The 19163-nt window shown below is 42.9% G+C and overlaps 1 protein-coding gene across 2 annotated transcripts in view; it reads left to right on the top strand.

The window, feature by feature from the left end:
• Nucleotides 1-19163, top strand: part of SUSD6 (sushi domain containing 6) — a 79430-nt gene that overhangs the window by 37974 nt on the left and 22293 nt on the right. The gene's annotated exons all lie outside the window — the stretch shown is intronic.

Genomic DNA, 19163 nt, shown 5'->3' with positions numbered 1-19163 from the left:
ACTGTGAAATAGGATTTGTTTAGTCTGAACTTTTCCCCTCCTCTGAAAAAAACCAAAAAACTAAAAAAGAATGAAAACAAAACCCAAAAAAAACCCCCCAAAAAACCTCACTTAAAAAAACCCCCCAAAACCCACCACAGGGACAAAATCTGAGGGGAATGGATTAATGAAGAAGAATTTAAAGGTGTTGGAGGGGAATTTTGCCACCTACCAAATTTTGGTCTTCAGAAAGTGGGGGTTAAGAGAAGTGCTGATGGGATCTGAATCCTCTTTTTTTTATTCACTGCTTCAGTATTGCTCCTGGCAAGAAAAGCAGTATCACATACATAAAATATTAAGGGGCTTTCAATTCTTGGCTATGGTTGCTAGCAGGGAAATCAGCTGTTTTAGGAAAAACCTCAGGAGTTGTCTGGTCCAATTCATCATGGATTCTTGGGTTAGAATGCAAAAGATGGAAACTGGTGTGAGTTTCATTGTGGAGGGAAGCAGGAGGGGTGCTAAGTGCCATTTGTTCTTCAGGTGAAACTAATTGTGACCTATAGTCCAGGTTCTGACTCATCACCATCCCGCTCCTCCTTAAGGACTGCTGCCGGCTAATCTGAAGATATACATTTCTCTGTCTCTTCCTATTTCCACTCAGTCTTTTCCTTTTTATTTGCTAGAGGCAATCATTTGGGAAGAGTTTGGGTTTTTCCCTAGTATTACAGGAAAACTCCTGCCAGTCGGATAGAAGAAAGTTTGCTTGTTTATCACCTTGTCCCAATTCCTTTCCTGCTTTCTCTCCCTTTTGAATCCTGCACTGGTTCCCAGGGCAGCTGAGACACTATGTTTTAGAATATGTGGAATGTTTTTCATCTGTGCAACCCATGTCTGCCATTGCTTCTCCAGCCCTTACATTTAACTGAAGTAACACAAGTAGTTCCCACCTCCTGTTCATGCTGCCAGCTGATAGTGATTCTGCAGTGGGGATGGCAGAGCAAGAAGTGCATTTGCTGTGGAACTGTGGCAAACTTCAGCCTGGGCTGTTACTGCAAATACTGCTGGAATAGCTGGTGTGTGGTGTGTAAAGCTGTGGGTATAACCTCAGCATGCTGACATGGGTGGCAAGGAAGAAACAAGGGGTAGGGCAAAGTAGGAAACTGTAGACTGTTGAGTCTTCAACTTTTGTGGCCAAATCTGTCAAGGCTCTGCGAAACCTGGGAATCTGTGTCTAGTTGAGGCTTTTTAACAAGCTGCCAATAGTCCAGAGTGCAGATGATACTAAAGGCACTTGAACAGCAAGCTCAGAAATGTTTGTACCTTTGTGAAAGTAATTGGAACAGGATTATGGCATTGTCACAAGAGGTTGTATATGTGCTTATCTGTGTTTGTTGGTCTGCATATTAAACCATGTTTTCCTTTTAATGAACTGAAACCTCTGGGGAACATTCATCTTCCCCTGCAAACAGGAATTCCTGAGGCTCTGCTTCTGCAGAGTGTTGCACTGGAGTTGGAGGACTGCTTCCAGATGTTGTTAAAGGGATTTGAAGTAAACCCCTCTGGTGTGGGGTTGCACAGATGAGTTATAGGATGTGCTAAGTGGATTGGGCTGGAGCGGGCTTGTTGCTAAACTGTTGAAGAATAAAATGAGCTTTTGGCCCAGCCTAGTACAGTGATCCTTTTATTATGGAATGGGGAGGGGAACTTCTAGATTTTTTGTACTGAGTACCTAATCTCAAGAGGTTGTTGGGATGCTCCCTTATTTCTTGTGTACTTTGGCATGGTTAATGCTGGATGGAGATGTCTCCTGTGTTTCTTCTCTATAGGTTCAATGCTGTGAATGCAAAAATAAGTGTGTTTATCCACCTAGCATAGTAAGAAGCATTTCAGTGGGAGCACAAGCCAAAGAATTGAACAGTAGGGCAACAAAAGAGCATCTTGAAATCCTGTGGGCTCAGCATTTTAGGTCCAGCCAGTCATCTTAATTCAATTGGGAAAAATATTTCTTGTTCCAAAGCAAAAAAAATACCATTACTGCTGCTTTTGAGATACATCTTTTACTTCATTAGTAAAGGGAAAAATATGTCTTACTTGAAAAATGTTGCCTTTCTGTAGAGTGAGATAAGCACCTCTGGTGGATGTTGTCTTGAGTTTTCAGCCCACAGACAGGGATGGAACATGGTAAGCTTTGACACATGCAGAGTCATAATTAGAAAGTCGAATGCTGCTGCTGCATTTCTGGCTAGAAAGACCATTTCAATGTCCTGATAAGAAGACCAACATGGTGTTTAAAGAATTTTGCGTCAGACATATCCTTAGACACTGATATAACTGTTCAGAAAGAGAATAAAACTTTTTTTGTGCTCTTACCAATGTTGTAAGGCAAGTGGGGTTTGTAGGAAGGTGGTAGAAGAGATTGAAGGTTAATGAGGATCAATAGAGAATAAGATTCTAGGAAGGAGAGGAGGGGGACAGGAGTGCAGCAAAATAGGAGAGTGACCGTTGTGACAAAGATCCTAGTGATTTATAAAGCAAATTAGTGGTTTGGGGGTTAAGTAGTGCAAATCCTAAAAGAAGGTAGTGTTTTATTTATGCAAGTAGATTAGAACAGTTGAGAATAGCATGGCCTTGGGAGGGAGAACTGTAGTAGAAAAATATATGTGTTTATTTTTTAAGGGTTAGGTGTAGAGGAACCCTTTTTGTGAAGAAGATAAACTATTAAAGCTGCCTAACTCTAGATCCTTGTCAACACTCCTTGCTGATGATGATGCCTTCCAGGTGGTGTCTGTATGTCACTGTAAGTGTGGAATGAAATTATGTTAGGGTGGATAGGTGACTTCTAGTGCTGTCTTTATTCAGGACCCCCAGCATGTTGGTGATTTAACCTCCAGGAAACTTAGCTGATGCTGCAGAGACCTTTAGGAATGTGCTTCTGGTGTGTCATACAAAACTCACAGCTGTTGATATATCTCTGTCATGGGAGGAGAGAAATGTGGACTTCTAACAGAGTTTCCTTGTGCCCATTCCTCTTGTAACTTCTGAACAGCTATCTTTGAAACTCAGAGCCCTGGGGATGCCCCTGCTGTGTAACCAGTCTCCAGTAGTTCAAGTTTTGGGCCTGCTGGTGTGCTTTTGGAAAAAAGGAGCTGTACTGTATGAGTTGTGCTGAGCCATGCTTTGTGCTGCAGCACATCTTCTCTTTTGCACAGGCAAAGTGTGTAAAGTATCTGTAATGCTCTGTATTATCCTAAAGCCAGTACTTCCCTTCTGTCCCTGGTTTTGCTTTCCTGAGCAAAAGTAACAGTAGAATGCACCTGGAAGACAACCTTCAGGTTTCATTGTAAGTACTTTCTTTGGTGTAAATATTTAGGTTGTAAGAGACTAAGACAAGGTAAAAGGTTTATCATTTGCCTGTTTGGGTTCAGCTGTCACTTTTCTCTCAAATGAGGAAATTACTAATTTTTCATATATAAGCTGAGAAATTTGAATATCATCACAATCTGCAATGAGTATGCCTTTAAGAGCAAGTCTTAGTGAAATCCATCAATGTAGCAAGTTTGGTTTTTTACACTTTATTCTTTTAGTCCTCCAGTTCTTTGTCTTTCCCAGCAAACTAGTCTTGCTGCAAATATTAATGCCATTAGCACAAAGCAGGGTTGACCTTTGAGCCTTCTCATTTTGAATCTCTTTATTTGCATTTACTTCTCAAATATTTAAATGTTTTCTTGAAGTTGACAGTTCGTGCTTTGACGGAGACTGTTTCCTCCATGGCATTCAGTCAGCTGGACTCCACTTGTGGAACAGTTGAGGGGAGATGTCCAGTGCTGGGGGAGCTGAGCTCTCTGTGGGTACAGGACCCCTATAAATGTTGGTCACTGGAGCGGTAGTGAAACACCCAGAGGCAGATGACCAGCCTGGCAGGGCAGGCCCTGTTAGTGCACTTGTGCTGTGTGGGACAGGAGGTGTGTGCAGTGGTGTCTGCTGGCACCAGGCCACGCCTCTGCTGGGCAAGCACGCTGCAAGTGCAGTGTGGGGGCTCTGCTGGAAGAGGTTAGCTCCTGGGGGAAGTTCTGTCTCCCTGCCTCCTCTTGGCTCCCAGAACTGACTGCCTCTTGGCACATGCCTCCAGCTGTGGAAACTCCTCAGGGCTAGAGCACCTTTTCAGAAAACTGGACTTTTTTGTTTGTTTTGTTGGGGTTTGTTGGCTTTGTTTTTTTGGTTTTTTGTTGTTGTATGTTTTTCCTGTCAGTATTGCCTTGGTCATGTCTGCTCCCACTATAACCAGGTCTTTTCTGGTTAAAGGTCATGAGCTGATCCTTTTTATGAGTTAAGTCCTTGGGTAGGCAGTGGTATGACTGCATGGGGGAAAAGGAACATTGCAGCCTGTCATCTAGGACACAGGTAGGACTGCTTTTAGCATCCTTGATTCTTGCTGTTAGTAAAACAAAGAGGGATTGGTATAAGATGCTATAACTAGGGGTGTTGTGAAGAGATTCGTTCTCTGACTACAGTCAAGGTGAGCAAAATCACAGCTATTTTACTGCATACCTCTGGCCAGTTGTCTGAGGCAGGTCAGGAGTATTTCATGCTTGGCTGCATTGGCTGCCATGAAGGGATTTGAGAGGATGAAAATTAATGTCTGTTCTACATCCTCTGACAGCAGGAAAGCATCTTATCATTAAGTCTGTTTCCATCCGCTCAACTCTTGACTTAATTAGTTGCTTCAGATGGAATTTTTCGCCTGACTTTCGTTAGTAGCACCAAGGGAGGATGCCTGCAGAATCTGAGCTTCTGAGCTTTTGTGGTTTTATTTCTAAAAAGCTGCCACTGAACACAGAGTTTCAAACCTGCTTGCCAGCATGCACTGTGCACAAATGAAACCAAACACATCTCTCTTTCCAGAAAGGTCTATCACCTTTCTCCTTTCTGCAGCAGTAGAGGTTGGCCTCCTCATTAAATGCAGATAGTTCTCTATAGGTAAGAGTTAAAACACCTAAGCAGGAGTGGGATGAGGGGCTCTTACATATTTCAGACTCATAGGATACACTGAGTTGGAAGAGATTCATCAGGAACATTAAGTCCAACTCCCGGCCCTGCGCAGAGCACCCCAAGAGTCACATAAGTGCCTGAGAGCCTTGTCCAAATGCTTCTTGAACTCTCTCAGGCTTAGTACTGTGTCCACTTCACTGAGGAGCCTGTTCCAGTGCCCAAACACCCTTTTGAAAAACTTTTTTTCCTGATGTCCAACCTAAACCTCCCCTGACACAACTTCATGTCATTTTCTCAAGTCCTGTCACTGGTCACGAGAGTGAAGAGATTGGTGCCTGCACCTTCATTTCCCCTCGTGAAGATGCTGAAGACCACAATGAGGTCTCCCCTCAGTCTCCTGCAGGCTGAACAGACCAAGTGACCTCAGCTGCTCCTCACGTGGCTTCCCCTCCAGACCCTTCACCATCCTCATGGCCCTTCTTTGGACACTCTCTAATAGCTTAATAGCTTTTTCATATTGTGGTGCCCAAAACTGCATACAGAACTGGAGGTGAGGCCACAGCAGTACAGAGCAGGACAATCTCCTCCTTTGACTGTGGGGTTAGGGTAGCTTCACCCACTGTCATGGTGAGGTGGGAATTGCTGTAAATGCAGCGGTGTTTGTGAATGGCAAATGTTTCAGTCTGTACTTTGCTTTTCCAATTTACCTGTATTCCACTTGGTGTGAAACTCAGCTTGATTTACTTCTCAGGCATTGTGGTGGTGATCTCTTTTTTCATACAGTGGAAGATGGTAGGAAATGGTAAGTTACAGGAAACATTTTTGCAGTAAATCCTGTAGTATTTACAACAGAATCATCACTTGAAGTTGGTTTTCCGTGACTTGTATCAGAGGTAATGAAAACTGAATTGAAAACAAAACTACAACGCCCTCTGGTAACCATCTGTCAGTTGTTAAATATCATGTGATGGCAAGATGAAACTTGTGGTGCCTGGTGTGATCTCCAATCTCATCACAGCAAATCATTCCAGTTGCTTTTGCTGGGCAAGTTGACTGTTTCCTGTACCTTTGGAGTAGCTTACTCCATGGGAGGGATTTCTTCCCAAGGCTGAGCTGGTTCCCCGGTGGAAGGATAGATGTATTTATGCTGATTAGTGTCTTTGAGCTGTGCTCTCCTACACTCCTATATGCTGTGCCCAGTTTAATGACCAGCTGTAATGATTTTTTCTGTTGTGCAGCTGTTTAGCAGTAGCAAGAGAGCAGTTGGGGACCTTTTGCTTTGTCTTGTTTCAAGTCTTCCCCGGGCCCATCTTTGTGGTGGCATCAGCGAGCACAAGGCTGCAGCACACGGCTGCTGCGCCCCAGCCGGCACGCATCAATTCATCAGCTTGATCTCTGCACCCCTGCTCCTCGGGAGGGTCGGATGGCAGCTGCAGCTCCTGTCAAGCATGATGCCGGGCAGGGAGCTCGGGGGAGGAGAGTTACAAAAGGCTCAGTTTAAATCATCTGTGTAAGGGCGCAGCAGAAGCTCTGTCACTCAGGCCCCATGCTTGTCTTCTGGTGCTATGGTTGTAATGACATTAGCATTTCAAAAAGGGGATTACCACAACCCCCGGGTTCTGAGGGGAGGCTATTTTGGCTGTTACTTGAAAAGCTGCTTTCTGGTTACCTCCGTCGTTTTGCCCCCTCCCTCCCCCAAAGATCCTGAAGGGTTGATGCCATGTTAAAAGTGGGTTGTTGTTGTTACAAGGAAGCTGATTGTTTATTGGCCTAAATGTGGGCTGGCAGATATAAGGTTGTTTCTGATAGCATTCTTTCTTATTGATTTGGAGTGACTGCCTGATTTCCTGATGGAAAAGTTAAAGGGTCTGTGTTGTGATCATAGCTGTGTGCTAGAGAGAGCTATCCTGCGGTCATGCTTACAGGAAGTTACATTATACTAGTTTGTCTTGTGTATTTCAACTGAAGGAAATGGGCAGCACATGCATCCTATTCATTGTCTGCCTTCCACTCATCTTGTGTCATGAAAAAATCCTTTCAGTGCCCAGGCACGGGATTTCAGGGTGATTCCTTGGGAAGTGATTGTATTTTCATAAGGTCTTGCTTAGCAACAAAAATTATTTTGTGAAACTTAGCTCCTGACTCTTGCAATTCTGTTGCATTACCCTCGCCTCTGATCAATATTCAGTTGATTGTTTTTCACTAAGTTCACTTACCCTTTGTGATCTTAGTTGTGCTGGAAACTTGCATTAAGGCTCTAAAAGTACTGGACTCTGGTGGAAAATCTATGTGGTTGCTACTTCCTCTCCAGTTCCATTAGCTATAGAAGTGGCAGGTCGGGACATACAGATTAGTTGACAATCCCTGGGGAACAGAACAAAGGGAATTGCCTTCTTTGCCTGCCAGAGTGAGGCAGGACTGCTTTGTACAATCTTTCCAAACGCGTGAGCCCTAAAATTATTAACTGGCCCTCAGTGTCCAAAACAGAAACACTTACCCTGACTGAGCACCCTTGGAGGGTGCGCAGCAGGAAGTGCTGATGGTTGCCTGGAGCTTTGTCTGGAGCAGTACTGCCAGTGCTGTGTGTATTGTACTGTTGAATAGGCAGGGAAAGGTGTGTATTTGTTTTATAGGTAGGCTGAAGTGTTTACAGGCCTTAATCTTTGTGTGTGCCCATGAGGACTTGTCTTGCACGTTCACATAGGATGTAGTTCAGCAAGTGGCTGTGCAAAGCGGTGCTGAGGTGTCCCTTGCTCTGGGGGCCTTCTCCCATGACTCATGGCTCCTGCACAGCTGTGGCTCTTCCTGAGGGAGATGGCAGGCCTGGGCCAGAGATAAGCTGTCCTTCTGGGAACCAGGGAGGAGCAGGAGTAGTTTCCTCTGTAAACACAGTACAGGGTATTTGGTGTGCAGAGAATAGGAGGCATTTAACTCACCTGTGTGAAAACAGGAACTGTGGAAGGCCTCCCAGTAGTGTGGTGGCTGCTGACAATGTGTGCGTGCTTATTCCGTGTATTTCGAGCTCTGCCTATCTCCAGGCATGTTCTAATCTGTGTATTTCTGTGGAGGGCACTTCTGTCTATAAACTTCACCAAAGATGGAGTTTCTTAAATATTAGGTGTTCAATTGAACCTGCACAGAGGAAAGGTGGAGCTTCTGGGCGCCCTGTGCTGGACAGAAAGCTGTGGTTGCTCTGTCTTGTCCTCTCCTTTTTCCTGTTTCTGCAGATGCAGCAGCGCACACGGCTATGCAAAGCGCCCAGCTGTCTCATGGGGAAGTTAGTCACTGAGCTGCTGTGCTACCTGCTCTAGGCTTTTGGATTTGCAGTTCAGCTTAGCCCCTGTGCACCTACGTGTGTCTGCTCTTGGGATGTGTGAGCTTCTGCATCCTCTTTTCCAAACTCCTTTTCTGGTAGTGATGCTAGAAATGAAATATTCTGTATCATTGTGGAAGCAGGCTGCAGAAAAAGGAAAACTGTAAGTCTGAATCCTGTGAGCTAAAAATGGAAGAGCTAAAGAATGCAAGAAGCAACAAACAGCCTTGTTTCTGAGAGGCTGATGAAGTTTCAGGTTTACTGTGGGGAAAACCCTCTTATTCTTTTCAATTTCAGGGCAATTACTGTTTTAAGGCTTGCAAAAGAAAGATAAGGACAGCAAAAACCCAAATGAATAAGCACTGGTCATAATATTTTGTGAGTTAAGAGCATTTATAATTATTATGGAGTAAGAGGAGGGGAGAGCATGAAGGAGAAAGTAGTTTTATTTCCCTTGCCCCCTGTTTGGATTAATGAATTTAATTACTTGGAAATAGCTAGTAGCAAACTTGTGGCTGTTTTCAAATGTACTTCTTACAAGACTACAAATTTTAATAGAGGAGGCAATTCAGTAAAAATAATTGAAGACATGAGACCTTAACCACTATATCCCTCATTGCAAGTGCTTTGTGTCAGATGTTGAGAACTGAATTAATTTGCCTCTGATGTATTGAGGGGGAGAAACCAGGACAATATACGATGCAATTCTAGATGCAGGGAAGCAAGTGAGATACTGATTTTTAAATAGATCCTTATAATAATAAAGTTGCTCTTTCTTTTGTTCCTGTCAGGAAAAAAAAAAAAAAAAAAAGAAACAAATATGGAAAGGAAATGGCTATACCAAGTAATGGGGTTCTGTGTAAGAAGCAGCAAGAGTGGATGAGGTGGGAGAAAGGAGATGGGGCAGATTGCCAGGAAAGGGTCTTAGTACAATGAATAAAGCATGTGTCAGAAATTTCTCACTTCTTGATGGTATAGTTTAGATTCCATTAAATTGTTTGTTCTTTTGTCAGCTTGAACAGGTCTTTATAAAGTGATATAGCAGCTAAGCAAGTAAATAGCAAAGAAAAACAGTAGTGCATCTTATTTAAATTAGGAAGATACCTGGTGGGATGGCTCTGATGTCAGGTACATTACCATCAAATGAAATTTTCCCAAGTGCCTGTGTCCCACTGTTAGTCACTAGGGAGAGGATGTCTCAAATCATGCGAACATTGATGAAAATTTTGCTCAGTGTGTTTAACAATCTGAAAGAGTGATTTAGTATTCTGCTGCCTAAGTTTGTAGGCAATATATTACTGAAGGAGAGCTGCAAAATTCCCATGACAACTGGGTAACATGAGATTACTCTAACAGAGCAACTGAGTAAAGTTTGGAAATCCGTGAACAGACACTGAAGCTGGCTTTCTCCAAAGGTTGCTTTGTCCATAGGCAGACTGAGGAAGCATATGAAAGAAGGCTTAAATCGATTTCCTTAAACAATTTGCAGTGATGGCAGTCTGTTCTGAGTTGTTTCAGGAAGGCAGTGTAGTACTGTGTGCCTTTTCCTCTTGATGTGTATGTATCCCCAGACAATACCATCTGCACCTATTGCAAAACCATCCTTGCTGTTCTCTCAGCCACTGCAGCCCTGGAGATCTCCTTTACTGCAGTATGACCCTGCCAGTGCAGGCATTTTGCACCTTTAGGCAGAAACTCCCTATGATCTAGTTGCTCAAGGGGCTTGCTATGTTATGTTCCCATTGCCATGAACCTTCCTTTTGACCATTTTTACTGAGCAGAGCAAGTCACTTGCTAGGTCTAAATTTTCTATCTGCAGCCACATGACCTTCTGTCAGAATGGACTGTTGTGGAAAAAACTGCTTTTCTGGGAGCTTTTTGCAGACTGGAAATCTGTTGCCAGTACATGTGCTAGACTGGGATTAGAAGTTTCCAAGTTATGGTCTTTGGAACACGTAACATTAGCCCATGTAGTTTTTCCTGCCACATGATGACAGCTTCTTACTTTCAAGCTGCTCTAATTGTGTTAAAATAAAGCTTTGAATGTTTCTTTGCTTTTCAGTGCAAGCAATTTCTGTAATTGGCAGAGCTATGTGCCCTTGAATATGAAGGTATGTGGTCACAAACTGCCTCTGTAACAGAGAAATGCTCTTGTTGGAGTTTGTTCTACACGCTGCTGTGACTTTCATTGTGATGAGGAGTTTAAAAACACCTGTAAGAGATAACTTCAAAAAGCTATTAAGAGGAAAACAAGTGCAGTTGGAGTCTAGTCCTGGTAGTGTGGTTGTTGCAGGGTAGTATGGGATCAGTGCCTTACCAGAGCAGCAGAAGAGATATTGTGATTTGGTTTCTGTTTATGCTGTGAGCTAAAGAGTGAATGTCAACTGTCTGGTTGTCTCTTGTCCCCTGAGAATGAGTGACAGTGACAGCTTTGATGTGCAGTAACTAGGTTGCTGTGATTTGTGTTTAAGGTTTTCAGTTTGGATGCTTGTGGGGGCAGGGCTATGAAAGTAGAACATGGCATTTGATATAAGCGGACACCTCTACCCTACTTTCTGATAAAGGCATATAGACTGGGAGGAAAAATGGGAGGGAAAAAGGTCCAGTATCATAATCCAGGACTTCTCTCAGTGCCTGGGCAACTTCTGCTTTCTTTGTTCTCAGGCAAGATATAAAAAAAAAAAAGGCATCAAGAAGAGAAGTCAGTCTACCTTTTGAGGAACACTCTAGTTTTCCAGACATTAAATAGTCTTTCTGTTTCTTGGGAAATCATTTTGACTTCTGGTGGGAGTTCACACAGCATAATGCTGTTTAGCCACAAAATAGTTTTTACACAATTGCAGCGTTAGGTTAAGAACTGAGGACCTATTTTGAGGTTTGTTGCTGGGTGGCTATGAGAGAATGAAAATACATATCTTGACAGTGCTAATTCTTGAACATGTATTTTAGAAACAGTGATTTGGAAATGCCTGGATCCTAGGTAAAAAGATCCATGTAATCCAGAGGTTTTGGAAAAGGGCATTCCTACATTGGTAGTAATATATCCCTTTTAAGATTTTAGAAGGCTCTTGTGTGCATGCACAGAAAAATGTGGTATTAGCTGGAGGATGTGTTGTCAAACTCCAGCTGGGTGTTCCAATCAGTAAGTAGTGATTTGGGAGGACACAAGAATTCTTAAGTTTAAATGGGGCTATTAAGTATTTCATTAATACCCTGATGAAAGATAGAGATTATTTATGAGGAAGTCCATTTGGGAAGTAGGTACTTTTAACACTTCTCCCTTCTTTCCCAAACTTGAAGTACTTTCAACAGAGGCTAAGCTGTCTCTTAGGATCATTGTCATCTGCTCTCCATGTCAGCTGCCAGAATGTAGCTGTTTCTGTGAGTAGCATCCCCAATACTAAGTGTGGCTAAAGTAGCCTTTTCTAAGAAGTTAACAGGAAAGGCAGGGGTGGACATGGGGCAGAATAAAGGATGGTGCTGCAGGCTGTCTAACATGATATGAATGCTGTGTAATTGAGCACAACAGTCTTGAGGCAGTCTTTGGTTATAATTGGCAAGAGGAAGAAAGTTCTGACAGTGTCTGTGGGATCTATATAGTAAGAGAGAGTAATTCCTGTGTGCTGAGCAAATTGTATGGAGGTGGAGGAGATTGGAAGGACAGAAAATTACCAGAAGTTTGAAAAAAGGGGCTGGCATTTTTATACTGTCATTTGTCCTGGTAGCTCCCTGCTGCCTGCTGAACATGGTTCTGCAGTGCCTGTTATCTTACTACTAAGAGAGTGAGTTTTGTCTTATTTTCTTCCCCAAAAACTTCAAATATCATTTTCCCCAGTTATACGGAGGAGATAGGGAAACAACTGAACAAACCTAGGAAAGATCTGGGTAAAGGAGTTCTGTCTTTAGTATCAGAATGACTTTGTAATACCTACTGCTGGTCTGTTAGGCTTCCTAGATGGTACATGGGTTCAAGACCCCATGTGTTCCTAGCAAACTTGGCCCAAATGCTCAGGTTTGGGTTCAGAGCTCTCAGATTGCTGTATACGTTGTTTCCATGTAATACCGATTCTTCCTGATTAAATGCATGTGCTGTTCTGTGAAATTTTCTATATTGCTATGAAAAAGAAATCAGTTACAGAATAGTAACTGATTGATTTAGTAAATGGACTCCTGTTTTTTCTCTGGAAGTGTATTTTACGCTCTGGATGTTCATTTATCAGCATCAAATAACTTTCCTCCATGCTGTTTTTCCCACTAGTTCCCAGGCATGTTATTTAAGCATTCCCAAGGAGTCTGCATACACAGTTGGGAGAGTTCCCAAGTGTGTCTCTCTCTGGGGAGCAGCAGTTTTGCTATTTTTAGTATGATTTCTTCAAATCTTCCATTTCCTTTGTGTGGGAAACTTTTACTAATTGTAAAGAGGTTGAACCTCATAGTAAATGGATCTCAAATTTGCATGGGAAGCTTCCACTACCAAGAAACCTGTCAGCACTGTCTGGGCATTTTTGCCAAACCCTCTGATAGACTGAGCTACTCTGAGCAGCTGCAGAGATATTAGAGAGTAGCCTGACACAGACATTCTATTGCTCAGAAAGAGTTGTTGTAGGGATGCTATCTGTGCACCGTTTATTTTCACTGTGTCTGAGGTCTTCATTTTTGTCTGTTGGTGAACTTCATCTGGCCACTCTTGGTGGTTTATTGCCTCTCTACTGAATTACATTCCAGAAGATGTCACGAGAGAAATTACGACATCTGCTACAGGGAGAAAGAAAAACTGCATTAACTAGTGAATATCATTAACTAGTGAATATTTAAATGAGCAAGAAAGACTTCTTAGTTCAGGAATTGAATTAGCATAGCAACTGTTCAGGTGTAGACCTGGTGACTGAGAGTGGTCTGAAGTCAGTGGCCTGCACATCTGGCTTCACCTCAGCTTCCTTTCTGGAAGGGTGCAGGGCTGCTGAAGGCGCTGTGCCTTGTCTGCCAGCCTCGTGGGGGTGGCTGGTGCCTCAGAACTGAGCCTGAACTGAGCCCTCTCTTTGGGGAGTGCTGTGCAGGAAACGCTTTCTTCAACTCCCTGGGAAAGTGACCTGGGAAAATGCATGAGGATATGGGTTGCCTCGTGTGTGGAGAGATCTTGTGTTTTTCTTGAAAGTGTGAGATGATGTGCTTGTGAGCTGCATCCTCACAGAAGTGGGGCTTGCTGCGTCAGTGCCCAGGGCCTGTGCGTGTCAGATGCCAGGAGTGATAGGCAGAAGCCTGGTGAGGACTGGGAAGGTGCGAGGCACGTTCAGCGACTGGTTCTGTGGAGAGAGCGGGCACAACTCTGCCCTCCCCTCTGGTGGGTTTGGGGTTTTTTGCTAAATTCAGGGAGTATTCGATGGGAGCACTGATACTGGGGAAGAGCTGGGATTTGGATATTTGCTTCCTACCTCATATGTTCTTGTGATGATGTGGGGGGCAGGTCTGGGTCCAGCTGTGTGAGGGTGAGGGCTCCCCAGGGTGTTCTCAGCATTGCTCTGAGATCTGGCCCCAGCTCTGAGGAAGCCGGGAGCGCTCATGAATTTTTCTCCTTTGTGCTCAGCAGAGCACTTCCTGTGGCACTCAGGCATGCTGCAACAGCTTCCTCTACTGCATTCTTCCCTAGGGAGCATCTGAAATAGGCTTTTCTGTGTAGGAACTTGAAACTGCTTTGTTCCTGCCTGATTTGGGAAAGATTATGTTGTTTTTAGCTGACAGGCTATAACTTCTCCCACCGTCTTGCTTACTGTTTCCCTTCCAAAACCTGAGTCAGGTGGTGGTTGTGAAATCTGTCTGCTAAATCAGTGTCTGTGTTGATCTAGGTAGTGGAACAGATTTTATGCTCTAGGGAATCATGAACCTATAAATAAATAAATCCTTTAAGTAATTATTTTGTGGGTTTTTTTGAATAATCTGGCATTCCCACCTCATCATCTTTTTCAGAGGATCACAGAATTAAGCTATTCTAATGACATCTTGCAGTATAAAATCAGTGTTTCATTCTGATAGGTATCTCTGTGATAAGATGGTTTTGCAGCTCTTGAAATCAAGTTTGAAATGTTGTCCTGCTGGATTTGACGATTTAGATAAAAAGGAGCAAGTAGCAATGTAGTGGATACTGTTATTATCTACTAACATAGTAGATGTAATAATACCATTAAACATTGCTGAAATGTGCAGAAACTCTCCTCACAGTTAAATGCTTTAAAAAAACCCCCAAATCCTATGACTTAAAGTACCCATCCAAAGAAAAACAAAACACATTGCAAACCCCAGCTAACACCATCTCTTTTATGGAGCTAGGTGGTTGAAACAGGAGTTAAAACTATATTCTGATGTGAGGGAATGCTGGGAGCTGAGCAGGAATTTACTTGTGTGTGTTTGGTGGAAGATGGCTGTGAGGAGGAGCAGTAAGATTTTAGAAAGGAGGAGAAAAACCTGTAAGAAGCTCAGGAGGGATTCGAATTATCTCCAACTTGAAGCTGTAAACGCTGTGTGGAATTAGATAGGACAACAAGCAAAATGATCTCGTGTTGTTTTGGTTCTTGTGGTAGTCAAGGAAACAGGGTTTGGAACAGCATCTGAAAATCAGCTGAATCGTCTGGAAGAACCTGGCCTGCAACACCCTCTCCTTTTCTGTAAGGTACTGTCCCAGACTTCAAGGTCTGGCTGGCAGGAAATTATAGTAGTATCTGTCAGACTTGGCCTGTTGAAGTCAGGAATGATCCAAGTAAAATGTGGTCACTGAGGTGTGATTCTTGGTGCTTTACGGAACCAAAATTCAATTAAGCATTTTCACACTGTTGTTATCCTGTGAAATGTACACTGCCCTGAGAAATACTGCTGCTTAGCAAGAACTGCTCTGACAGGACTAATGATGCTGTAGAGATAAGATGTAGCTGAAGAAAGCCACTTGAGAACGCTGAGCAAATAAGTGCCTCAGAACAATAAATGAAACTTAATGAAATGTCACAAATAATATTAAAAAAAAACCAGCTGGCATGCAAGAAGCAGAAGAAGAGAGGGTAGCACTGCAAGATTTAGTGGAAGGTGTCCCTGCCCATCGCAGAGGGTTTGGAACCAGGTGATCTTCAGGGTCCCTTTCAACCCAAACCTTCCTATGAAAAGGAACACCATGATAAAGCATTGGGAGGATCTTTGTTTTGTTTTGTGGCTTTAACTTGGCTTTTTAGTTGTTACAAAACAAAGAACCTCTCTAATTTGCAAGGGAATATAAACAAGAAGCAAAGAATATGTACAGTCTTGCATTTATTATTGCTAAAGCAGTGAATTGCAGAGAAACAAGACTGAAGTTTAGTAGTCCTTGAGGAGACCTGATTTCTTTCCTGAAGATTTTGTTTTTGAAAATGGTTACACTTTAGGGTTTGGGGTTGTATGTTTTATAATTTCTTCTTACGTCAAATGGACAGAATGATATTTAATATTTTCCTACCTTTTTGTCAGGCATCAAGGGCTACAAATGAGTTCTGTCTTGCTACATCTGACTTTTTTTTAATTCTTATTACATGTGTTTCCAGCTGGATATTTTGCCATGCCTGTGCATTGATTCCAGTGGCTATAGTGAAACTGTCAAAGGACAAATAGTATTTCAAAGGGTGAGAGCTTCTTTTACACATCTTCTCTGAACACTTTTCTTGCCAGCTGTGGAAGGAGCTTGTTTTTTCAACAGTTTTCCAATCCTGGCTTGTTTCAGTTCAGTTGTGTTTACCTTGTGGGTGTTTGGGATAAGAAGCTACAAAGACAGAAAGGAAGAACTCACGTTTGCTGCTAGGAATGCTTTTGACAATTGCTGTTTCATATCCATTGATTTGCTTAGAGATGCTGGTAGGGACTGGAAAAATGGAGATAACATAAGTACATCTTTATAGCAAGACAGTCTTCTAAAAGGAGATGGCTGATAATCTGAATTTTCTATATACTGCATTTGTATGCATAATACTAAGTTGCTATTTTCTTACTGTGTACCATTTGATCCCCAGCAGACTGAGTTGGTGGAATGTGTGGGACTTTGCCTGTTCTGCCAGAGCTGATCATGTCTTCTGTGACTGGTAAATCAAAGTAGCAGCAGCATCCCACCAGACCTTGATGCCTCTTGCTAGTCATGCTCCAGTCACAAAGCAAGCTTACTAGTAGCTTCACTGGATTTCCTCCCTTCTTGCCAAAAAATACTCTTTAATTATTTGTATTGCCAGTAAATAAGATTACTTACTGAGTGGGTGTTAAGTTTCAGTGCAGGTTATACAGGGTCTGACACCACCTTTCCTACTATCACCTCTCTAGCTCTTAAATTGCTCCGACACTGTTCAAGTGTTAGGCAATTTAGAGAGGTGTGTCACAGCTAGCTTGTCTCAGTAGAAGAAACTTCTTACTTTTCTTTTAAGATGAGCTCTTCAGCTTCACTCTATCTTAGAGCTTTTGAATTTATTAGAGTTTGGATTGGGTCTGTATCAGCTGTCTGTTCAAGAAAGTGAAGCTCAGATTGACTGAACTCGCATAAGTGGGAGTCTGTAGCACTGGGGACTCTGGGAAAATGTTTGCCATGTGCAGTACTTCTGGTACTGTGCAGTCTGACATGCCTCCCACTTTGAACAGGATAACTTGAGGAGTGTTCAGGTGGGTCTGGTGGGCTCTAGTGAAGTTTTTTGTCATGCTGAGCTTCTCTAAAGCTGGTAGGAAAGATGACTTAATACTTACAGCTAAACTAACCACATCTAGACTGAAAATATGACTGTGCTCAAGAGAGGCTTTCCAGTGAGACAAGGATAATAAGTCTTTGCAGTTCTGCCCAGTCAGTGGTAAATTATCTGAGTGCTTGTTTTGACAAGTCCCGTGATACAGATGAGTCATTCTTAAAGGATAAACACATCTGCCCAGATATTAGATTCTGTTGTGTTCAGTGGTCCTGAGCAGAGCCAAAAGCCAGAAGAGAAATAGCATAGCAGAATGAAAAAGTACTCTCCTCTGTGTGTTGGTGTATCAGATTGGAGTTTCAGGATCACTGTCCTTACCCACCGTTCCCTAGCAAATCTGTCAGTAGATGAATTGCATTGGAAAGCTTCAGTAACCCAGGGCTCTGAGCTTCTCAGTTTGACTTCCACACAGATGAAGGTGGAACAACATTTAGTGCACAATGCTCTTCTGTGCACAAGCCATTACTAGGTCAGCCTTGCCCAAACTTCCAAATCAGTCCATTTTGGATTGGCTGAGTCAGAGGGAACAGCTGCTGAAAGGACGAAAAATGAATCAGTTGCAAAAGTTTCATTAGTGAAAGAAGGAGGCCTACCAGGGCAGTGACTTGGCTAAGTGTATCTAAACTCAGAAATAATTACTTCAGATTCCCATGTCCCCTTGGACTTCAGGACTGCCTCATGAGCAGACTTACGACTGTGCATTGATCTTTGTCAAGAGTAACCCATAACAGAACTGGGATGAGAAGGTGGGCATGAACTGGCCTCTAGGGTAAGGGGAAGCCAATTGTGATGGTGGTTGATGGTGTCTGCCTAAGTTCCACCTCATGGTGGACAGGGAGCAGTGGACTCCTGCTGCTGTTGGTGTTACCAAGTCATATGTGTCATCCTGAGCTTGAGTGGCCATGCTGGAGTCCACAACAGGGACATATTTTGGGAAACTCTCATAGCAAGAACTTCTAAGGCCTTTCTGGGAAAAGAAGCCTGACTGCTGTACTAGGCTGAAGTTTCAGGAGTGGAAGTTTTGTAGCCATACAGAAATCCACAAGCAAGTTAAGTTTCCTGAGGCATTGCTAAATTGAAGGCCTTGTGTCACTTGCGGTAGAGACAAGTTTTGCTCTGCTGTGTCTTTAAGGTGTGTTTCCCTGGTGTCCTCACCTAGTGTCAATAGAGGGACTGTATTCATTTCAGTCAGGTCTTTACAGACCAGTCGCCTGTGTCCTAAATCAGCATGACTATCATGTTATGCTGAAGAGCACAGTTATGCTTTTTCCATGCTTTTTCCTATACTGTCTCATTGTTCTTACTGATGCCCGAGATGTTTTTCATCACACCAGAGTCCCATAGTGTGTATCAGGCTTTTATCCTAAAAAAACCCCACCTTAGGGTATTGCTATATCCAAACTGAAAGCCCACCTAGGAACAGACAAGGAAACAGTGGGGTATATGTGCAGGTTACCCCTGAACTGGGATCAGTTTTTAGTTTTGGAAGTTTTGAGAAACAGGTAAGCAGGGACAAGATGACAAATCAAAGCTGTATGAAGTAAGTTCCTGCACAGCTGTCTGTTTCTTTTTTGTAAGGCCATCAACTTATTTTGACAATTCTTATTATTTTTAAATAGTCTCCTCTTTGTTGCAATATAAAAGAAAATCTAGAACTGGAAGAGCCCACTCTTAGGAGCCCACTCGGCTACTGGGTTTTGGGTTCAAAAGCAGAATCTGAAACCTTTTGATTATACAAAGTGTTTTTACAGCACTTGCTTAATTTCCTTCTTGGAACATGTGAAAATAATTATAGAGTGATTGGAAGAAGGCACAGGGAGGCTGGAAGCAGCCTTAGAAAACAAAAGCAAATGAAATATGGCCACTTGGAAAGCTGCGCTATGCCCATGGGTGAGAGCAAGTTTCTGTATTAAACTGGCTTTTTTGCAGCCACTGTACTGCTGACTCCAACTGCAGCCCAGATGCAAATTGTTTGTACTGTCCTGGCAGTGTGGGATGTTGTAAGGTGCTGGTCACCTGCTCTTCATCTTTATGGGACATAAGTAAGCTTCACGAGCTTCCATACACATCACCAATAACTTTAATTTATTTGTGTGTGTGTACAGCAGTACTGTATCAGAAGATCTTAAAAGTACTTCTCCAGTTGTTCT

This window comes from Ammospiza caudacuta, chromosome 6, assembly GCF_027887145.1.
Source record: "Ammospiza caudacuta isolate bAmmCau1 chromosome 6, bAmmCau1.pri, whole genome shotgun sequence".
Lineage (NCBI taxonomy): Eukaryota > Metazoa > Chordata > Aves > Passeriformes > Passerellidae > Ammospiza > Ammospiza caudacuta.
This window is presented reverse-complemented; position numbering and strand designations above follow the sequence as displayed.